Source organism: Mastomys coucha, unplaced genomic scaffold, assembly GCF_008632895.1.
Source record: "Mastomys coucha isolate ucsf_1 unplaced genomic scaffold, UCSF_Mcou_1 pScaffold21, whole genome shotgun sequence".
In the NCBI taxonomy this organism is placed as follows: Eukaryota; Metazoa; Chordata; class Mammalia; order Rodentia; family Muridae; genus Mastomys; species Mastomys coucha.
This window is the reverse complement of record NW_022196904.1, coordinates 55,318,666-55,334,915: the sequence shown is the minus strand read 5'-3', so window position 1 is coordinate 55,334,915 and position 16,250 is coordinate 55,318,666. Positions and strand designations below refer to the sequence as shown.

The window sequence follows — 16,250 nt, the reverse complement described above, 5'->3', positions numbered from 1 at the left end:
GCCTATAGGGGTCTGACTTAGTCTTCTGCATATGTGTTATGGCTGAGTAGCTTGGTGTTCTTGTGGGAGTCCTAACAGTGTGAGTGGGGGCTGTCTTTGACTCTTTTGCCTACTTGTGGGACCTTTTCCCAGCCTTGACAAGATAAGCATGTCTGTACCACTTATTTTTTTATTCTACCATATATTACATCCCAACCACAGTTTCCCTCCCTCCCCTCCCCTCACTCTTTTCCCCCCACCTCCTCTAACTCCATATCCACCCCACCTCCCAAAAAGAGTAGGTCTCCCAGGGACATCAACCATCACATCATTAACATAGCATAACAAGGTACTATAAGACCAGGAACATACCATCACATCAAGGCTGGCAGAGAGATGAAAGGACAAAGTCATGGAGAGACAAGTAACACTAAAAGCCTTTTGAAAAGTCATATGTATAAACTTCCTAAAAAACAAAAAAACTTCACACACACACACACACACACACACACACACACACACACACGGAATTTAAGTGGAGTTACCATATAATTATATCCTTCCCACTTCTCCACCCACCCCACTTCATGTTTTTTCTGTGTTTCTAAAATGCAAACAAACAAAAAACCACCAAAAAAACCAAAATACAAGAAAAATAACAACCACCCTAAACCTCCAAAATCATCGCAACAAACTAAAAAAGAAAAATCAATAAGACAAAAACAAGAACTAAACCAAACCAAACCAAAACAAAAACAAACCTAAAATAAAACCAAGCCAAACCAAATTGTTTTGTGTTGATCAACTGCTGTAGGCATGGTTCCCCTGTCCCCCCATTGTGTTTGATATACTTAGTGACAATCCACTGCAGACTCTGACTCTCCCTTCCCAGCAGGCATCAGTGGCAGATCATTGGTTTAGGGTGGGATTGTGACCACTTCCTCCTCTCAATGCTGAGATTTTTTCTATGGTTTGAACTTGTGTAGGTTTTCTGTGGCTTACACAATCTCTGTGAGTTCATATATGTATTAGTGCTGTTATATCTGGAAGGCATAGTTTCCTTGGAGTCATCCACCACCTCTGGCTCTTAAAATGAGGATAACTTTCAGCGGTTAGTTCTCTCCTACCTTGTTTCTGAGGCAGGTTCCCTTTTGTTTCTATTTTAAGTCATTCACACAGACCTCTGAGCCTTGAGGAGAGTACTTGATGAACACATCCCATGAGTGGTGAGTATTTCAGATCCCCTCACTCTCTGCTCATCATCCAGGTGTCAATCTCTCTGTTAGTTACCACCTCCTGCAAGATGATGCTTCTCTGCTGTGAGCTGAGCGAGGCACTGATCTGCGGATATAAGAGTATGTCAACATAGGCATAATTCTATTGCTGTAGTCCTTTAGCAGAATAGCAGTAGGATTACCCCTGGGCCCATGATCTGTCAAGGCTCTCGTTCTTGGCCACTTTAGCTTTGTCGGGTATGAGTTAAACCTCATGGAGTAAGCCTTAAATCTGATCAAAAAATGATTGTTTATTTCCACAACATCTGTGCCACTAATGCAACGGTATATCTTGCAAGCAGGTCACTGCAGGTTGCAGGGTTTGTATCTGGGAGATATTGATGATTATTGTTTTTCTTTGGTGGTGTGCAGAGTAACTTCCAGAATCATGGATGTTAGTCAGTAGGGGTAAAGTTCCCAGCTGGACATCAGATTGACTTCTTTGTATCTGATAACAAAAGTAAAAGATGTCTTAAGCAATAGGGCTTTACTATCAGGTTATAAAGAGTACCCAAAAAATAACCTCCGCAGTATCCTATGATGTGTGGGGTAGGCTCTATAAGACCCTTTTGGTCAATCACTCAACAAGATGTGATTTATTTTTGGCACTGGGAGTTTTACTTTGTGACATAGAATGTCTAGGTAGGGCATTGTGTTACTCATTATATGGCAACACACTTAAATTCATTTCATATATATACGCCACTTAATCATCCTTCCATTGTTTATAACAGTATACTCTGTTTCCTCCTTTCCATCTTCCATCTTAAGCCCCTTACTGCCTACCTACCTTTATGATTATTTGGATTGAAACATACAGATATAAATATTAAAAGCTAATATGTTAGAGAAAACATGCAATATTTGTTCTGTTGAGTCTGGGTTACCTCACTCAGGATGACTTTTTCTGGCTCTATCCATTTACCTGTAAATTTCGTCCTCCTTAACAGATAACTAATGTTCCATTAAGTACATGTAACACATGTTCATTAGATATTCCTCAGTTGATGGACATCTAGACGTTTCCAATGTCTGGCTATTCTGAATACACAATGAATGTGGATGAGCCGGTGTCTATGTAGTAAGGTGTAGAGTCCTCAAGTGTGGTGTAGTTGGTTTTTGTAGTAGATTGATTTTCAGCTTTCTGAGGAACCCTCACGCTGACTTGCACAGTGTCTGTACCAGTTTGCACTCCCATTAGTGATGAATAACCCTTCTGCTTTCCCTGCAACTTTGTTAGCGTGTGTTGTTATTCATTGTATTGATCTTGGTGGGTCTGACTGACATAAACTGAAATTTCAAAGTTGTTTTAATTTGCATTTCCCTATGACTAAGGGTGCTGAACTTTTCTTTGTTTCTCAGGTAAATACCTGAGAAACATTCTCTAAGTTCTGTACCCCATTTTTAAAGTGGATTACTAGTTTCCCTGTCTAGGTTTCTTTTTAAATCCTTTATGTATTCTGGATACTAACCCTTTATCGGATGGATAAGTGGTAAGGATCTTCTTCCATTCTGAAGTCTGCTGCTTTGTCTGAGTGGCAGTGTCCTTTGCCACCCAGAGGCTCTTCAGCTGCCTGATGTCCTGTGTTGGTCTTAGTGCCTGTGCTGTTGATGACCTGTTCAGGAAGCCCACTGCTCACACTGTCAGATGCAGGGTGGCCTTATGTTCTTGATCCATCTGGAGTTGCATTTTAGGCAGGGTGGTAGATGCATATCTATTTCCATTCTACATGCAGCCATTCAGCTTGACCAGTACCATTTGTTGAAGATGCTGTATTTCTTTTCCAGTGTAGATTTTGGCTGTTCTCTCAAAAAACAAGTGTCCATAGGTGTGTGGAATTATGTCTGGGGTTTCAGTTTGAATCCATTGATCAACAGGTCTATCTTTATGCCAACATCATACCATTTCTACTATATTGGCTTTGTAATTTAACTTGAAACCTGGGATAGTGATATTTCCATCAGTTCTTACATTATTCAGGATTGTTTTAGTTCACCTGTTTTTGGTTTTAGGTTTTGTTTCTGTTTTTGTTTTTTGTTTTGCATTTCAGTACAGAATTGAATACTACTTTTCCAACTTCTGTAAAGAACTGAGTTGAAATTTGGTGGGGATTGTGTTGAATCTATCAATCGTTTTAGGTAGGATGGGGCCATTTCACAATAATCCCACTGGTTACAGGTATGGGAAATCTTTCCATCTTCTGCAATATTTGATTTCTTTCTTCAATCTCTGAAAGATTTTTCTTATATAGGTCTTTATTGATGCTGGGGTATGGGGATTCTGCCAGGCAGACAAAATGCTGAATGCTCGACTGCCTTTACTCAACACAGTCATTGGATGCTGGGTTTGTGGGAAGTGCCAATGCTCTGAACTGCTCAGAGGGTGGAAGAATGCATCTTGTGGGCTGAGGATGAGCCCTGGGCCTGGGGAATGGGGAATTCCAGCTTAGCTCAGCAGCAGTGAGGCCCAGAAAGTTGGAGGGACCTTCTGCTGGATACTTAGGCAGTGTGGCTCCATGCTCCCCACTGCAGATCTTGATGAGAGAGACAGTCTATGCTTATCCATACTGTTTATTGGCTGTTCATCATGGAAAGTGGGTACATACTACCTCCTCAGGGTTGACCAGAGATTAAATACATTTGCAGGGAGGAATATCAGGGAGAGAAGCTTTTTAGCTAAATCCTCAGGGCCTCTAGATACCTCATTAGCATGGAGAATTCTGTTTTGGGATATGTGACCATTGGTCAAGTCCCTTTGTGGGGAAGTGTAGTCACATGCTTCTGGCCAGAAATCGTGGTAGGGAGCAGGGAGATGCCTACCATCCTCTGATGGATGCCTGGGTGCTGGGGTTTCTAAACCCACTTAACCTTACCAAGTTTCCTGGCATAGTGCACTCCACAGAGGGTGTTTTCTTTGTTTTTTGTTTTTTTTTTGTTTTTGTTTTTGTTTTTTTTTTTAAATTCTCTTTTGAGGCTATTGTAAAAGGTTTCCCTGATGTTTTCCCTCTCTGTCCATTTGTCCTTTGTGTACAGGGAGACTACAGACTTTTCTGCATCAGTTTTGTATATTGCTACTTTGCTAGAAGTGTTTATCTGTTGTAGAAGTTTCCTGATGGAGTTTTAAGAGTCTTTTATGTATAAAATCCTATCATCTGCAAATAAGGATAAATTGATTTCTTCCTTCTCTATATGTGTCCCCTTGCTCTCCTTCAGTTGTCTTAGTGCTCTGGTTAAGACTTCAGTCCCTCTATGATGTAGGTATGGAGAGAGTGGATATCCTTATCTTGGTCCTGATTTTAGTGAAAATACTTTGAGTTTCTTTCTGTGTAGGATGCTGTTGAGTGCAGGCTTCCTGTAAACCACCTTTATCACATTGACATATGTCCTTTGTATCCCTAGTCTCTCCAGAAATTTTGCCATGAATGAATATTGTCAAATGCCTTTCCTAAATGAAGTGATCATGTGATATCTTTGTCTTTCAGTTAATTTAAAGAGGTGGATTACATTTATCAATTTATGCATGTGGAACCATCCCTGAACCTCTGGGATGAAGCCAGCTTGTTCATGGTGGATTTTTTTTTTATGTGTTCTTGAATTTGGTTTGCAAGAATTTTAATGAGAATTGTTGCATCTGTGTCCATATGAGATATTATATTGGTCTGTAATTTTTTTCTTGCTCATTGTGTTGTTTTGGTCTCTGGGTAATCATGGCTTTGTAAAATTCTTTAGAAAAATTCTCCTTCAGTTTCTATTTTGCAGAGTTATTTGAGGAGTAAGGATTGGTGTTAGTTCTTTAAAGAACTGGTAGAATTCTGGTCTGCCTCCATCTGGTCCTGAGCTTTTAATGGTTGGGATATTTTTAATTACTGTTTCTCTTTCACTAGGGCTTTTAGGTCTGTTTAAATAGTTTGTTTCAACTTGATTTAACTTTGGTAGGTTGTTTATGTCAAGAAATTGCATTTACTTCTTTTAGGCTTTCTACTTTGGTAGAATAAAGTTGTTGTTTTTTTTTTAAGTATATCCTTATGATTTTCTAAATCTCTCCCGCATCTATTGTAATTTCCTCTTTTTGTCTTTAGTTTTATTAATTTGGATTCTTGTGCAGTGAATCTTTTGCTTAGTTAGTCTAAAGGTCATCAATTTTATTATTTTTTTCTCAAAAAAAAACCTCTTCATTTTATTGATTCTTTGTATTGTTTGTTTGTATTTGATTGATTCCAGCTCTGAGGTTGATTTTTTTCTTCTCTTCTGCTCTCTTGGGGTAGTATTTCTTCTTGATTTTCTATAGCTTTCAAGTGTGTCATCTTTTTATGTAGGCTTTTGGTGCTATGACCTTTTCTTTTAGGACTGATTCATTGTGTCACAAAGAGTTGTAGTATGTTGTGTTTTCAATTCCATCCATTCTAAAAAGTTTTTAATTTCCTTCTTGATTTCTGTCTTGGCTCAGTTTTCACTAAGACTCCATGAGTTTGTATATTCTCTGAAATTTCTATTGTTAATATTCAGCTTTAATTCATGGTGGTCAGTTAGGCTGCAGGGTTTTATTTTTAAAAACTTTATTTTAAAAAAATATTTGTTGAAACTTGATTTGTATAGTAATATGTAGTCAGTTTTAGAGGAATTTTTATGGGATGCTGAGAGGGAAGTATATTCTTTTTTATTTTACTTTAACTTTTTTATTGATCCCTTGTGAGTTTCACATCATGCACCCCAGTCCCATTCACCTCCCTGTCCCTTTTGTATCCACCCTCTGCCCTGTGACCTCCCTCCCAAAAGAAAATAAAAAACAACAAAAGCATAGAAATCATCTTGTCATGGAAGCTGTAGTCTATCACAGTGTGTCCCACAATATAACATTTTGTCCACACATCTTTACTTGCAAATGTTCATTGCAATGAGCCATTGAGGTCTGGTTTGAGGCCTCTGGCATCTGCTATACCATCAATACTGGATCTTGACCAGGACTCTTCTCAGTTATCCTGTTGTTGCACTGTGTCACTGAGATACTGTAGCTTTGGATCTGCACGACTGGCCCTTTTAGGTGCTCCACCAGTTCATAGATGAGGTAGATTTTGAGGGGTGGGCCAACTCAACACCCTGCATCTGAGCCTGGTTGATGGCTGAGTTGGTGAGCCTGCCAGCTTTCCCATACTGGTACCACCAGGGTGAACTCTCCACCACTGTCCCAGCTAGCTCACCCAATGGTGCAGCTGGCAAGGGCAGGGTCACCTTGGGGTTGGTTTACCTTCACCCACCACACCAGAGCCAGCTCTACTGTGTTGACCAGTTGAGGCTCAGGGCCCACTCTCCTGAGTGGTGCAGCTGGTAAGGGGCAGGGGACACAAACTGTCTCAAATGTCAGGTGGGGTCAACTCTCCTGTGCTCACACAAGCTCACCTGCACCCCTGCCACCAGGACCAACTCTACTGTGCTGCCCAGGGGAGATGCAGAGAGCATTCTCCCAAGTGCTGCAGCCCGTGAAAGGTGGGGACATCTCTCTGGAATGCCAAGGCTAGTGAGGGGCAGGGCAAGTTCTGCATAGTCCTTGGACATCTACCCGGTCCCAGGTGACAGCTCAGACCAGCGGTGTCCACATGATCTTTAGTCATGAACATCAACACAGATCCCTGTTGCCTCAAAGTCTTGGACCCGGGCATGGCTCAGCAGCTGCATGTGCTGGGTGGGACTCCACCATGGCCTCAGGTGGCAGGCCTGACTGTTCACAACAGGCTATTCCTCCTTACCCTTGTGTCTCTAGTTCCACCTCTCTTCATAATGCTCAAACGATTTCACTTCTCTTTCTCTTTTACCTGTCTACCACATATCTGCATATTGTTAGTGGCTCCTGCTGCTCTGGGCAGGCCACAAGGTTGGTGGGCTTCTGGATGTCCTTTACCTGCCTGCACCACATGGCATGCCTTTGGGCGAGCTACTACGTATCTGCACAGGCATGGTGGCTAATGGGTCTCTGAATGTTTTTCTCTGCCTGTGCTTGTGGTGGCAGGCAGGTCTGTGGGTGCCTTTTATGCATTCACACCTTTGCTGTGGCTGCTGGTAGATCTCTGTGTGTCTACAGGTGGGCTGGCCTCTGAATGTCCTCTGCTTACCACACCACCACACAGTATGGAGGTAGGTAGGTCTCTGGCATCAAGCGGGTCTCTGGATGTTGGCCTCCTGAAAGTATAATCTTTAGTGTTTGTATAAGTATATTCTATAAGTATATAAAGCATATCCTTTAGTAGAATGTTCTGTAGGTATCTGTTAGGTCTATTTTATTTATGATATTATTTAATTTCAGCATTTCTCTGTTAGATTTTGTCTGGATGTCTTAGTCACTGTTCTATTGCTATGAAGAGACACCATGACCAGGACAGCTATTACAAGAGAAAGCACTTAATTGGGGACTTGGCCATCTTGGTAAGGGGCATGGCCACATATCTGCAGACTGGAGCAATAACTGAGAGCTACATCCTAATCTGTAGGCAGAGAGCAACTCTGAGTTTTGTATGGGATTTTGAAACCTCAAAGCTGACCCTCAGTGATACACCCTCTCCAACACGGCCATGTCCCCGGTCCTTCTAATCATTTTAAAGAGTGCTACTTCGTGGTGACTAAGCTTTCAAATATATGAATCTATGGGGGCAATTCTTACTGAAACCAGCACACTGGATAACCTATCTATCGCCTCAATGGGGTATTGAAGCCACCCACTATCACCATGTGAAGACCAATATGTAATTTTTAGCTGTAGTAGTGGGTTTTTTTGTTTTGTTTTGTTTTGTTTTTAATCAACTTGGGTGCTCTTTAGATTAGTGGATAAATGTCTAGAATTGAACTTTCCTCTTGAATTTTTCCCTTTAATAAGTATGTAGTATCCTTCCTATCTCTTCTACTTAGTTTTGGTTTTAAGTCTGTTTTGCAGATATGAAAATGGTTACATATGCTCGCTTCTTTGTTCCATTTGCTTGGAATACTCTTTTCCATCTTTCTATCATAAGGTGATTATCTATCCTTAGTGGTAAGGTGTCATCATTGGATACTGCAGATGGATACTGTTTTCTAATATAATCTGTTAATCTATGTCTTTTTTATTGGGGGAGTTGAAGACCATTAATATTGAGAATTATTAATGAGAAGTGCCTATTAATCTCTGTCATTTTGTTGTGGTGTTTGCCCTTACTCTCTGACTAGCTCTTCTGGGATGGTTTGCTATTTTTGCCATATTTGCTATAGTAAAACTTTCCTCTACACTCAAATTTCCTATTGAGTGCCCATTTCAGAGCTAGCTGAATTGGTGGGCATAAATTGCTTTTTTTTTTTTTAAATTAAAAAAACATTTTTGATAGTCGGAGAGGCCAAGGGAGGGGTGACCCTGCCCGAGCTGTGGCTGCCAGCCACATGTTCAAGGTAATTCAGAGATCTGTGGAGCCAGCCAGCCTGAGCCTGCTCACCTGCAGAATCTATGCAGCACTCTAAAAGGACTTGTCTCACAGAAGTTACATGAAGATTGATGAGCTTTCACTCTATTCAGTTTAGAGGGTCAGCCTAAATATGTGGAAGAGTCAAGGACTCAACTTGAAGAAAACATCTCACAACTCTGACACCGTTGTGAGCCATATACAAGTTTGTGTCAGGAAATATACTCTCATACTAAACCAAAGGTGGAATACTTTGTCCAGTGGGGCGTAGATAACTATAACTATCTTAAAAATGTGCTTCCTGGATTTTTCCCAAGACCCAGTGCTACTGGTTTTGCTTGTTTTGTTGGACTCCTTTTTGCTAGAGGTTCAAAAATAAAGAAGCTGGTGTGTCCTCCTTTTTTCATGGGATTAGGTGCCTGTCTGTTACTAACAACAAGCTATCACCATTGCCCAGATCACCGGGGAGAAGTTATATGACTGGGGAGTATGAGGGTACACAGGTGTAGAAGATTTGTGGAAGCAAAATTTTCAGAAGCCAGGAAATGAGAAGAATTCGCCTGGGAAAAAAAAATAGAAAACTCCATGCTCTACCCATTTTAATCAGTTATAGGTAAACGTTGGAACCTCCAGATGTATTAAATCAGTATTTCTACAGAATCAGTATTGGATCTGTAAACTGGCTTTCTTCAGGAAAAACACCACCAGGCCTTTTGCTGATTTGGGTGATGCCATATTACAGGCCAACTAATCTGCAATCTTTCACATGGAAATAATGTACAAGCCTTAGCACTCCTCATTCTTATATCACCATTTATGTACATAATTAAAGTACAGATTTAAAAAAAAACCCACCACTTTTATTCTGAGATGTTTTTCTCTCTGTTGATTGCGATTGATACTTTTGCTGGGTATAGTAATCTGGTGTTTCTCAGAGTATCCACCCAGGCCCTTCTGGCTTTAAGAGTCTCAGTTGAAAACTAAGGTGTTGTTCTAATGGGCCCATCCTGATATGTGACTTGGTCTTTTTCTCTCACAAAATTGAATATTCTTTCTTCGTTCTGTAAATTTTATGGCTTGATTATTATGTGTTGTGGGAGTGTTCTTTTTGGTCCTGTTGTGTCCCATATGCCTCTTATGTCTTGTTAGGCACCTCTTTCTCATGGATGTATTATTTCCTAGTCTCTCTGGTAGAGATTGTCTGTCTTTCTTATTTGTGTATAGCATTCTTGTACTTTCTCCAATGCTTGTTTTGTGGTTATGACCTGTCTCAGTTTGTGCCTATGTTAAAAAGTTCTCTTTTCTACATTAATTTAAAAATACAGTCTTTCTAGGCCTTTCTGGATATAGAAATCTTTGTTAGCAGTTGTTTACTCTCAGGACTTGAAAAGCTCTCATTCTATTCCTCCTGGCTTTGGGGTCTCTGGTGGTATTTTGGTGTGTATATGGGTGAGCTGGCCTTTTCTCTTTATAGCTTTTAATACTTTTAAAATCTGTAGTTTGTCATTGTGACTGTGACATGCCATCTAGAGAGTCACCTGTGATTGATTGTCACCTGTGATTATGCAGCTGTGCAATTCTATTTGCCTTTTAAAACTTAAAAAAAATCAACATGACATTACCTCTACTTATTTTATACATTTGGTAAACACCACAAAATCCAGCAACATTTTAAGCATGTAAAAAAAGTAAAATGTTAAACAGTACTGAGTATAGTTTTAAAACAATAGAAACAATGGGTGCACAGTTAAGATTTTGCAAGCTAGCAGAGCAAGAGTTAATAGCTTCTGAACATGTACCATAGGACACACATTCAAAGAGCAACAGCATAATTTATCATTATAAAATCACAGCCAGGCAACAGAAAAGCACATTAATGATGAGGGAATCAACGCATGTTCACTATGAGTGTGTTACACATAGTGCTGTACCTCCTACCCTAAAATGCCATGTGCAGAGAGAAGCCAAGGAGAAAAACATTGAGGCTTGTTGCTGAGGTGAACAATTATTGAGACTACTACTATTACTACTACTAATAATAATACCAATAATAATGGAATAAAACTTTCTATATAGCAATTCCTAATCACAAGCATGTATTGATTCCACTGTGTATCTAAGAAGGTGAGACTTCATTGATGGCAGTATAAAATTTCTGACTCATATCAAAATTTGGGTGAAATACACACTGAAGGTGTTTGCTAGTGTAGGCAAATGGTACAGGGATCTAGGGATGGGGAAGGAAACCTCAGATTTCACAGTAAGTTTCTGCTGAGCTTTGTCAAACCAAACAGCTAGACTCTTAAGCAGAGTAAAATGGTATAGAAGAAGTGGGTTCTACCAGGCAGTAATGGGAATTTCATCTTTGGAAGACTCCCTACATGAAAAGATCTGGAACAGTTGAGACTGAAAGGATCACATGGAAATTACTAACATCCTGACATTTGGTTATTGGTTCAGAAATGTGACAATCCATTGTTATATCTTATTAACTTAATGTTCTGGAATCAGCACTGGTCTCTCCAAGCTTAATTTGTAATATTTAGTCTTCATTAAAATATATTCTTTTGTGTTATGTGAACACAACTATACTTAGGTTAAAGAAGGCTGATTTGTTCAATTTACTATACAGTTTTATGTATATTAGGTAGCAAGTGAATTTCTTTTGACTTATACTTCTGTTTTGGGGTACTCTGAAGTCACTTCACAGGATTACATCTTGCTGAAGCATTCCTTGGCATTGGTACAAACTCGGATTCCCTTTTTGTGTGTGCTGACCTGCATGACCTCATAGCCGATGAGGGCTCCCTACAGGTCCTGACTCTTGTTCCTTGGAGCATTTGGTATTAGCTCATGAAATTTCCACAAATTCTTTGCCTTCCAGACTTTTAGACTTCAGCTGCTATTCCCCTTCATGTATCAACTCTTCTAGCACCTTTATTTTGGCTTCTATCTGCTCTGGAGTTTCTCAACCAAAGAGTTTGGTAATCACTCCCTTCAACAAGAATGTTCTCACATTCCCCAGTGGTGGAAAGCCAAGTCCTGAGCAGCCATCTCCAAGTCATACTGCATAAGCTCATGCTTCCTGCTGCAGTCAGCCCGAGGTGCTTCTGTGAAAACAGATATTCCTTTAGCTGACCTGTGTAGCATTTTTCACCGTCCAAAACACCCTCAATTGAAGATGCATACATACCCATGTGATGCCCAGCACTCTACAGTCCATCACCCATTTGTTTTTCTAATGGTGCTCCATTCATTAAGAACTGTCCCATAGTTCCCATAGAGCACATCTGCTACTTCAGCTCTTACTCGAAGGGGAGGTGAGACCATGGACTGTAACTTAGTACTGTGGTGCTTAAGTTCAGTGAATCTGTCTGGATTTTCACTCTGAATGTTGCATTAAGTGCTTTTAACCTGGAGTCATCCTCCAGCTGAAATTCCATCTCACTCATTCTCCCTTCAGTTATTGTCCTGCATTAAAGACAAATAGAAGATTTTGTCTCTACACAGGACCAGATGTGAAAAGACCCTCAAGAGAGTTTTCTAATCTTCTGTGTCATCATCTCTCCACATGTTTGGATCCATGTTGCCAGTGGAGACTTTATGCCACAAGACCTCTGCCTGCTTTTCTGGAGAAGGTGGCACAACATGTGTGGGAAGCACACTAAGAGATATTGAGTAGGTTTTTTTTTATTCAATTGCTGAAACTCATGACTGTCAGCATGTTCAGCTGACCAAGTCTTGATGCTGTAAACACTAAATGTTAATTTCATGTTCACAACATTTCTTTCAAGTTCCCCTCTTTACCCTTACTGATTTCTATTTTCTTCAACAAAAAGTTATTTCCTACCATCTTGTAGACCCCAGAGTCATCTTTCTGGTTTTCCTCAGTCTCCTCATCTATTGGGTCTTCCAGCACATCGCCCAGGGCTCCCAGCTGCTCCAGGAATGAAGGGTACATTTTGGCAAGGTCCACAGATGCCGCTGTGTAGCTAGACTATGGCTACTTTGTGGATTCTTCTTTCTTCCACCCTACTCCACCTTTTTCTACCCTTTCAACCCCCTAACACTAGATAGGAGAGAAAGAAGGGTAGAGGGAGCAAGGAAAGAGATCCCCAAATAAATTCAGGGATCACAAAAGGGGCAATGGTATCATTAGACCACTTACTGCTGATGAGGGGCAAGTTTGATCTTTGCCATAAGGATATCCAATTTCTTCTTGTTGTTTTTCCTTTGCACACAACTATTTATCAAACTGTGACCAACAACAACCACCAAGCAACCAACAACCCACCAAAAACTGACCACCACCAACCAACCTCTGGGACCCTAGCATTTATATACTCTCTGAAAAGTCTTCGTAATTTTAAATGCTATACAATTGTAGAAAGCATTTGCAGCTGGCCAAACCATGCCCCTGCTAGAGATGAGGCAAGTCATAGTCAGCTGCTGTGGACAATCTGAAGCAGCCCCATGTCCCCACACTTTGGATTAAAACAAAAGCACATTCCTATTTCTGTGGGTTTTGTTTTAAGAAACCAAAACTCCAGAATTCTCGCTACATCTCCCCCTCTTTGTTTTTAGCAATTAATTGTGCCGTGTGTAATGGGAAATCATAAACAGAGACATTTTAAATGAAACAAGTAATTTTTGGTTCAGTGGCCAAGGTTTTCAGGAGACCTTTCCTGCTCAGTTCTTTTATCAGTTTTGATGGTGTGCACAGCTTTTCATTTCCTGTGAGGTATAAACAAATCTGCATTCCCAAGGCAAAACCTCCATGCACTTCCGTTATAGTATATAATATATAGGCTGATTTCTCTTCTTGGCTGAAACAGGTTGTATTTCTTGATTTGGAGCCTCAAGCCAGGTCCCCAAGACTGTTTCCTGACACTAAGAAGTCACCTTGGATAGCTCTCTTGAACCTACACTCATTGGTGCAATGGCAACCCTTTCCACACGGACTGCACTCCTCTAGAATCCTAGGCCTTCTTTCTGTTATGAATTTAGAAAAAACATTGCTCTTAGAGATGCCTTGTTCACAAATGACCATCTTTCCCACAATTAAAGCACCGGGCATTTTGAGATTTGAGACCTCTAGTTATAGCTTGACCTGCGATACTAGCATGCTACCTATGAGAACCAATATCCATTGTATCCCTTATCCACTCATCTATAGGTGCTGCCACACCTTTAATAGTCTAATAACTTTTGTATATTCCGTGTTCACATTTTCATATGCCAAGGTCTCTCCCAACACCTGTCTTGTGTCAGTGTCTGATACAGCTTTGTTCACAGCTAAGACTAATCTCTGGGGGAAAAATACCATCAGTGAAGGCTTCTCCAGAGTCTTGTAAAATCTCTATAGTGAGATAGACTTCTGCCAGACTCCTCAACTTTGCCCCAAGCTCTTAAGCCACCTAACAACATGGCTCTGTAGTAGTGTCATCCAACTGAATCTGTTCTTGTACATCAGAGTAGCACCCTTCACCCAGTAACTGATCCTTTACTATATTCACTCCCCTTGCTCTATTTAGCTGTTCAAAATTCAAGTCTGCTTCCCCCCACCATATTAACCATTGCAAGTAAGGACTGGCTTCTAGTACAGCTGTATCAACCCCTTCCAGACTTGGGGAATAATTCTATTTTGAGTGGCCCAGGTATTCAGAATTTGTTTTCCATAGGCGAGTGCATTCCATATGAAATCATGGCCTCTTTTAAAAAGCTTAGATCTAAAGTTTCTAGAGGACACCATCCTATTTCATCATAACTTTGTTCCTCATTGTTAGCAGGCATTTGCTGTATGGCTTCTGGGAAAACTGATGGTGATTTTATAAACCCGGGCCGCCTCTCCTCCCCATCTGCCGTTGTGGTTGGTTTGAGACGAACACTTTCTCTCAAAATGTCCTCCTGCCTTTTCAGCTTTTGAACAGAGATAGAAAGAAGAAAATGAAAAAGAAAAGAAAAGAAAGCTCCCTCTGGGAGCAAAGTGGGGGATATCCCAAAGGTAGCCACTGCAATAAACTTTTTATAGGCCTCTTGAAAAACAATCCATTCCTTTGTCTCCTGCCATTTCCTCCATGACATTTAAAATTAAACTTCCTATTCTTTCTAGGTCCACATCTGGTCCACCACTTATAGCTTATTTTTTGTTGCCTTGTGGGTTCTCCTTTCTTCCACTGTTTTTTTTTTTTTTTAACCTTTTCAGCCCCCTAACACTAGATTGAAGAGAAAAAAGGTCGAGGTGAGAGGAAAGACATCCCTGAATAAAGTCAGAGGCTGCAAAGGGGCAGTGTTATCATTAGACTACTTCCTGCAGATTAGGGCACAGAGTTCCTTGGGGCAAGTTTGATCTCACTGTCAGGATATCTAATTTTTTTCTTGTTTCTTCTTTACATATGACAACTTAGCAAACCATGACCAGCAGCAACCAACCAACAACCCACAACAACCAACCGCTGGGGCCCTATCATTTATAGACCCTCTGAAAAGTGCCCAGGATTCCAAATTCCAATTGCAGAAACTATGGGCAGCTGGCAAAACCACACCCCTGCTAGACTAATAGGCAAATCCTCGTCAGCTACTGTGAACAATTTGTTGTGTCTCCATGCCTGGGACTAAAACAGAAGTATATTCCTATTTCTTTGTTTTTGAAAGAAACAAAAATTTCAGAATTTCACTACACTCTTGTTCTTAAATGTTTATTTCTTTTCTTAGATCTGGGACGTTTTCTGCTATAGTGTCATTGAATATGCATTCTATGCCTTTAGATATTTCAGATTTGGGTTCTTCTACTTGATCTCTTGATATTGTTGTGGATGTTGTGATCATACTTGTCTTATTTTTATCTCTATTGATGTTTGAAATTTAAATTTCCCTCAGTCTTGTCTTCCATCCCTGATATTTTTTCTTTTGCTTGTTCAAGTCTATGTTGATACATTTTTTGTGCTTTTCTTCTTCATTGAATTTTCCTTTCCTAAAATTTCTATATTTTCAAAATACATTTCCTTCCTGGGTTTTTTTTTCTTCATGTTGTCACCCTTTTCATCTGATGTTGATTATTTTACCCATGATGGTGACCTTTCCCTCTATGTTGGCTTCTTCTCCAGTTTCTGCATTTAATTGATGTGTTAGTTTTTAATCCTCTCTGAGGCCAACTGATAATTCCTAGTAGTAACTTTTGAAGCCTTCATCCAAGATTTGACTTCATTATGCTTGTGTTCAGACGGTGAGGAGTTCTGATACTTTTGAGGAATCATGTTGGCTTGCTTTTTCTTGTTGATTATGTTTTCCTGTTGAATGTGTTGGTCTGGATATCTCTCCTAGTTTTGTTTGAGGAACATCTGGGTGAGTAGCACTTTCTTTTCTGAATATTTTACAATACAACACATTCTGACTTCCCTCTCCCTACTCCTCCCAGTTCCTCCCTACCTCACTCCAATCTGGATCCACACCTTTTCTGTTTACAAAACAACCAAACAAGAAAAAGCACAGAATCCACCCATAGATGCACACATATGTGTTCACACATGAGCGCACATGCACACACACACACACACACACACACACACACACACACACA

At 40.3% G+C, this 16,250-nt stretch overlaps 2 pseudogenes; one reads left to right on the top strand and one right to left on the bottom strand.

Moving 5' to 3' along the window:
* Positions 1-8,651: 8,651 nt before the first annotated feature.
* Positions 8,652-9,248, top strand: LOC116101255 (annotated as a pseudogene).
* A 2,135-nt stretch (positions 9,249-11,383) lies between these two features.
* LOC116101254 lies at positions 11,384-12,632 on the bottom strand (annotated as a pseudogene).
* Between the last annotated feature and the right edge of the window lie 3,618 nt (positions 12,633-16,250).